Genomic DNA, 7,872 nt, shown 5'->3' with positions numbered 1-7,872 from the left:
TAATTTGATGAGCAATAGAAGCTGCATTAATCATTGTAGCCAGGCATAGAACTATGTTTTTGCTACTTTGCAGTAATTACTGGATAATTGCTACTGTTTCACTAAACATCTTAAAATAAAATATCTGTCTTTGGCCTGTCTCTATAGCAGCTACATTTTAAAAAGAATAATAGCAGCATTTATTGACATTTAAAGATCTGGTATAAAATAAAACTATATAATACAATATCAAATAATTCAAAAGTGTACATGGTAATGAGCACTAAAGCTAAGTTACTTATAGGTAGGGGCTGTTCTCCGAAGCACAGCAGGTATATATGATCACAGTGCAGACACTACCAAGTGCACTGTCACTTTAAATTTTTGAGGCAGGGCCCCCTCAGCACATGTGCAGGTGCCATCACGCCCAACATGCAAGCGTGGACCAGCAGTACAGTGTTAAAGCTAAGAAAACAACTCCAAGGGGAGGTGGGAGGGATGTGAAAATATATGCCTGCTGTCCTCGTCGAACACCTGCTACAGTTAAGTAACTTAGCTTTCCTCAAAGACAAGCAGGCATAATATTTTCACATATGGGATTCACTAGCTACCAGGCTCACAGAAAAGATTAATTTTTGTAACTAAGTTGATAGTATGACAAATCTGTGGGTTTCAACAGGTGATGTTTTCTTACTGTAAAGCTGTTACAGAGGAATGACTGTTCTTTCTTTAGTCTGGCACAGATAGGAAGTAAGATGCAGTATACTTTTGAAAACTTGTTATTCTGGGCTTTGATTGGCCCAGGAGCTCAATTTATCTAGGATGTACTGGCTTTTTCCACCGTCTTAGCCAGGGAGAAAAGAGAGAAACATCTCTTTGCTGAGGCCCAGTGAACAGTTATATTTGATAACCTGTAAGCAGCTCACATGTCCTGAATGCCCCAGATACTATTTAGATAGTAAAAAATGTTTCGTTTTATAAATAATGCTATTTCATTTATCTGTTATTTGTTTGCTGATTACACCTTTTCTGTTCATTGTTCTATTTTTTATGACAATAAACATTTTAGTTTATTGCCTCTGCTTGTCTGGACTGACTAAGAATCCTAGTGGTTTGTGTGTTGTGTCTGTGAGTGCTGTCTAGGAACTGTGGTACCACTGGGCGTGTGGCCCCAGTAACCTAGAAATCACTGAGGAACACCTCGAGAATGTGAGATTTGCCCAGAGGCGTTTGGGACCCAGTTGGTAGGAGGAGGGTGCTAGTGTGTAGAGCACAAGTGGCAGGTACAGATGGACCTGAGCTGTGCAGGGATAGACTTTCTAAGTGGCCGTGGGGCAGCCCCAGTGAGTGGCTAGGCATTTTGTGACAGCAAGCCTGGTGGAAATAACAGACCAAAGGGGGGAGTTGGATTTTAAATAATAAAAAGATTCAGCATGACTGCTTGTTCAAACTGGCTATCCTGCCTAGAATTCTGTTCCAGGCAGTAGACCATGTAGCCGCATTGCAAATGTCTTGAATAGAGGCAGAGCGGGAACAGGCTACTGAGGCCTCCATGGCTTTCACATAATGAGCGGTGACCCAGCCTCCTGCTCCTGCCTAATGAGTGACTGCTGGGGCGGCTGAAAAAAAATGTGGGTGCAGGGAGGCAGGAAGCTGTAAAAAAAAAAAAAAAAGTGGAAGCTATATGTGTGTGGGGGGGGGGGCTGTAAAAAATGTGGCTGCTGTGGGAGGGGGCTGTATAAAAGGGGGCTGCTATGGGGGAAGGGGGCTGTAAAAAAGGTAGAGAGGGCTGTAAAAAGGTGGATGCTGTGGGGGGGGGGAGGGGGCTGTAAAAAACATGGCTGCTAAATGTGGGTGGGTAGAGAGAGGGGCTGTAAAAAAGGTGGATGCTATGGGTGGAGGGAGGGGCTGTTAAAAGGTGGATGCTATGTGTGTGTGTGTGTATGGATGGAGGGAGGGAGGGGCTATATGTGGGTGCAGAAAGGGGGCTGGTAAAAATATGGATGCTTGGAAAAATATGAATGGTATCTCTGTACAGGGAGGGGGCTGTAATATTGGTTAAATTATGACTAATAAACTTGCAGAATTTGCAAATTTTGTGCACAGAATTTTACAGAATTTGCACATTTTGTGTGCTAAATTTTGCAGAATTTGCAAATTTTTGTGCAGAACTTTGATTTTTTTTTCATAGAATTCTGGCAGGAGTAACTCAGGTGTTTACATTGGAAGATACCTCTTTTAGATTTCAGCAATTAGAAAAGTAAAAACAAGATATCTTTTTTTTTTGTTTGTTTGTTTAATTTTTGTTGGTTTGTTTTTACATTTTTATTTATCCTGAGTTTGTGCAAATGTTCATCCCTAGAAACATTGCCAGATTTGGTTCAAAAGTCTCCAGGCTTAGTGATCTAGCTGAAGGTTTCCAGAAGGTCCCAGTCACCTTTGGAAAAGTAGAGCAGCAGATAGAGGAATAATTGAGATAATGCATGCAGGGTTGATTCTATAAAGTGGGTGCCTATATTTAAGTGTATAAATAAGGACCATAAAGGTATATGCAAGTATATGTATTGTGATGACACTACAGCCTTGGCACAACCCAGGGTTTCTCGAGGTTCCTTGCTGCAATTTTCCTACTGGGTTCTTCAACAGGACCTCACAGACTGTAGCCGACACATGCAGTTGCTAAACAACAGCTTTATTTAACAAGGGTTCATGTGAAAACAAAATTCTTAGAACACCAATTCTCCCCTCACAGCTTTGGGGTATCCTAAACTTTGCTGTTTTTATTTAGCTTTACAGCATATCCCTTTTCCCAGCCATTTTAACTGAACCAGTAATAAGGGAGTAAACCTTCTTATCACCCTTAACCTTAATTCCACTTTTTCGAAACTCATTTTGCATTGTCCAGAATACAGGCAGGTTTGTGCACTGACAATGCTCAGTATAAACACTTTTTTAAACACACTTTGGCTTTTCCAACATACAGGCAAGTTTTGCACTAGTATTTGACAACTGAATATACACATGGCTAGAATATGGGCGGCAGCATGGGTGGAACTCATACTTATGCACATGATTTGTGGGAATACTATAAGTTTTGTGCAAATAAATGGCATTTAGTCATCTATTTTCCATTACAGAATAGACACAAGGGAGGGATAGGTGAGTGGATATGTAGGTGTAGACTAAGTGATTTTAGAATTCAAATTCTACTGCACGATCTCAGTGGGTATATTTAATTAAGCAATTGCAGGGTTTTCTTTTTACAATTACAAAGAAAAAACATAGTTACGTTCAAATCTCTGTTATTCAAATCCTTTAATTCCACCTACTACACCACTTTGCAGAACTTGAATTTATAAATGATCTAGAGATGGGAGAAACTAGTGAGGTAATTAAATTTGCTGATGGCACATGGAGGGGCATAATCAAAAGGGGCGCCCAAGTTTTCCTGAGGACGTCCTCGCAGGACGTTCCGGCGAAGGGGTGGGGAAACTCGTATTATCGAAACAAGATGGATGGCCATCTTTCGTTTCGATAATACGGTTGGGGATGCCCAAATCTTGACATTTAGGTCGTCCCTAGAGATGGTCATACTTAGACTTGGTCATTTCTGATTTTCGGCGATAATGGAAACCGAGGATGCCCATCTAAGAAATGACCAAATCCAAGCCATTTGGTCGTGGGAGGAGCCAGCATTCGTAGTGCACTGGTTCCCCTCACATGCCAGGACACCAACCAGGCACCCTAGGAAGTACTGCAATGGACGTCATAAAAAGCTCCCAGGTACATAGCTCCCCCCAAAACCCACTCCCCTCAACTGTATACCACTACCAAAGCCTTTATGGGTGAAGGGGGCACCTACATGTGGGTACAGTGGGTTTCTGGTGGGTTTTGAAGGGCTCACATTTACCACCACAAGTGTATCAGGTAGGGGGGCGATGGACCTGGGTCCACCTGCCTGAAGTGCACTGCACCCACTAAAACTGCTCCAGGGACCTGCATACAGCTGTCATGGAGCTGGGTATGATATTTGAGGCTGGCATAATGGCTGGCAAAAAAAAAAAAAAAAAAAAAAATTTTGAGGGAGGGAGGGGGTTAGTGACCACTGGGGGAGAAAGGGGAGGTCATGCCCAATTCCCTCCGGTGGCCATCTGGTCAGTTTGGGCACCTTTTTGAGGCTTGGTCATACGAAAAAATGGACCAAGTAAAGTAGTCCAAGTGCTCGTCAGGGACGCCCTTCTTTTTTCTATTACCGGTCGAGGACGCCCATGTGTTAGGCATGCCCAAGTCCCACCTTCTCTACGCTTCCAACATGCCGCCGGGAACTTTGGTCATCCCCGCAATGGAAAGCAGTTGGGGACGCCCAAAATTGGCTTTCAATTATGCAGATTTGGGCGACCCTGGGAAAAGAGGACGTCCATCTTGCGATTTGTGTCGAAAGGTGGGCGTCCTTCTCTTTCGAAAGTAAGCCTGAAAGTTATTCAAAGCTGTTAAATCGCAAGAGGATTGTGAAAAATTAGAAGGGGACCTTACGAGACTGGGCATCCAAATGCAGATTATGTTTAATGTGAGCAAGTGTAAAGTGATGCATCTGGAAAGAGGAACCCGAACTATAGCTACGTAATGCAAGGTTCCACATTAGGAGTCACTGACCAGAAAGGGATCTAGATGTCATCGTTGATGATACGTTGAAACCCTCTGCTCAGTGTGCGGTGGTGGCTTAGAAAGCAAATAGAATGTTAGGTACTATTAGGAAAGGAATGGAAAACAAAAATGAGGACATTATAATGCCTTTGTATCGCTCCATGATGTAACAGGTAATACATGGCCACAGTATTTAGGTGCAAAGACTTATAGCAGCCATACAGCTAGTGTAACAGCAGGTGCTTAAATTCCAAAAGTACACCTCTACTTTATAGAAGTGTATAAAGTATGAGTGTCTGAGCCCTGCCCATGCTATGCTCAGACTCTGCCATATCTAGGCCTGCCTGCAAAATGCATGCTATGCAAAAATAAAAAAAAACAGCATTTAGGTGGGAGTTTGGCACATACAACTGTAAGTGCACACATATGCTAGTATTTTATACATTCTAGGCCCCATATCCAACATGATTTATTTATTTCTTTGGATTTTGCTCACACCTTTTTCAGTAGTAGCTCAAGGTGAGCTACATTCAGGTACACTGGGTATTTCCCTGTCCCTGGAGGGCTCACAATCTAATTTTGTACCTGAGTCAATGGAGGGTTAAGTGACTTGCCAAGATCACAAGGAGCAGAGGTAGGATTTGCACTGGCCACCTCTGGATGTCAAGACCAGGACTCTAACCACTAGGCCACTCCTCCACTCTGGCCAGAAACAGCTTCTAGCCAATTAAATCACCTGTTTTGGGCTAACCGCTAGTTTTCAAACGGCACTCAACCAGTTAGTGCTGCTAAAAATAACAATCAGCACCGAACTGAAACCCAACAATTTGGGGGGCATTCTGGGGGTGGGGGCAACACTTGGCTGGTTAAGTGCCAATTGTCAGCACGTAAGCATCCAGGTTAACCACATAAATAAGACCGCATAAAAGTCAGTCCTATCTTTATGTGGTAACCCACAGTCAGTTAAGTGTTGAATACTGCACAACCAGCTATATATTAACTAGCTCTGGAAACCTGGAAATTCAATGCCAGGGCGGATATGGCCCACATCGGTGGTAGTCACAAAAACGCTGATCGCCACTGGCTGAATATCAGGCCCTTACTTGTGCAATGTGCGTGTAAATGTTAGCACCCATTTTAGAAGATTGCCTTCTTTGAAGGTAAATTTATAACAGAATCCCTAGGATAAATTAGCCCAACTCTATTCAGAGGAAGAGGTTTATAACTTGGATGAGCCATTCCATCATTAAGTATTTATTTAGGTGCCATTAATTTGGTTGGGGAGCACTGTTTGGTGCAGAGTGCAAAGCTAAAGAACATTATTGGCTGGGAAAGAAGGGCTGATTTGAGCGGGAAGGAGAGTTTAGTTATTTGCTACGGTGTTGAATGCAGCTGAAGAGGAGGAAAGTGTTGAGTTTTTTTTGTAATTTAAAGAATATTTAATTGAACTCCCGCCTTTCCTCTGTGTGGGTTTAGGGGTGAAGGGTTTTTGGGGTTTTGATTTGGTTGGAGGTTGTCGCAGCCTTTACTTACTTACACTTCTAAAATGTACACTCCTAAATTTATGAGCATAATTTATGCTCCTAAATGTATGTAGGATCTAATTAATAAGCCAATTATTTCAATCAATTTCAATAGACGTGGGTAATCTGCTCAACCAAAGAGATAATGACCCAATGTCTCCAAACTTTAATGCTACATAGAAACAGAAACTCCCTTTGTAATGAGTAAGTCACAGACCTCAGTGGCGACTCGTTTCACAAGGGCAAACTGCTCTTGGCTCGCCTACCCTCCTCACTGGTCCGTATAGACTTCTAGCACTTAGTAAAACCTTTATATTTTTTATATATATTTTTACATGTCTTTGCATTTTTCATAAAACACCTTAAAGCTAAGAACATCTTAGTAAACTGACTAAGGGTGCCATTTTGAGAGGTGGCACTGAACAGGGCAGGAGTGACTGGATATCACTCCTGACCCAAGATACCCCTCCAGACCCCAGAAGATTCCCCGGACCCTGGGTGACCCCCACTCTAGACCAGACCACTATCAGGTGGGGGCCTTGGAGTGGGGAGACCTTCAGCTAGCAGCCTGGGAACATCAGGCCTCTGTTTTGTGGCCTGATGTTCCCGGATGGTTAAATAACCTCAGCTTTTTGCTGGGGTTATTTTACCATGGTTATGCGGCTCTAATGCAACTTGCAGTGTATCCCTGCAAGTCGCATTTGGACATTTACATATTAATGATATACAAAACATGCATGTGCATATTTTGCATCTCAATATTCCCTACTACGTGGTGACTTGAATAGCACTGCACTATTTTTAGAACAATGGCATTAAGGCTGTTTAACTCAAGTTAAGAGCCAATTAATGTAACTTACTGCTCTAACACTGCTTGATGAATTCCCCCCTAGTTTTATAAGTGCCCATTTATATGCACTAATCAGTGTTTTATGCACACAAAATATTTTATAAAATTATTCTCCATGTGAAGAATTTTATAATGGTTATTTTCACACATATATGCTGGAATGGAGGCATAAAATGCTTCTTATAAAATTGAATCTTATGTAAAAGTATGAATGAAGATAAGAAAGTGCACACTTTTATGTGACTCTGATAAAGGCAAGTTCAGGGACTAATTTGGGTGGCACATGGGAGGAGCTGTAATTTATGTGCATTGTTTATAAAATATTATAAACATTTAAATGTGCTCCTGAGCAGGTGTAAATGTATGCAGGTTAATTTTACCTATAAATTGGGTCAATCTCTCATATTTGTACTCTTCTCCTCCACTGCTAACTCCAGACTCCTTTCCTTTCATCTTGCTGCACCATATGCCTGGAATAGACTTTCTGAGTTAGTAGGTCAACCTCCATCTCTGGCTGTCTTCAAATCTAGGCTAAAAGCCCACTTCCTTGATGCTGCTTTTAACTCCTAACCCCTATTCACTTTTTCAGCACCCATGTCTGTTTTATCATTCCCACCTTAAGTATTTCCCTTATTTGTCCTGTTTGTCTGTCCTGATTAGATTGCAAGCTCTGTAGAGCAGGGACTGTCTCTTCATGTTCAAGTGTACAGCGCTGCGTACGTCTAGTAGCGCTATAGAAATGATAAGTAGTAGTAGTATAATTTCTGCAAGAATTTTGCTGATTATTTCTAAAGACACAATTCCATTTAGATAGAATGATAGGACTTAACAAAGATCTGGGCTTTCTATCCCACTATAAACCATAAAATTCTACTG

The sequence above is a fragment of the Microcaecilia unicolor genome, chromosome 1 (assembly GCF_901765095.1).
Source record: "Microcaecilia unicolor chromosome 1, aMicUni1.1, whole genome shotgun sequence".
NCBI lineage: Eukaryota > Metazoa > Chordata > Amphibia > Gymnophiona > Siphonopidae > Microcaecilia > Microcaecilia unicolor.
The sequence above is the reverse complement of the archived record's forward strand: the minus strand, read 5'-3'. Positions refer to the sequence as shown.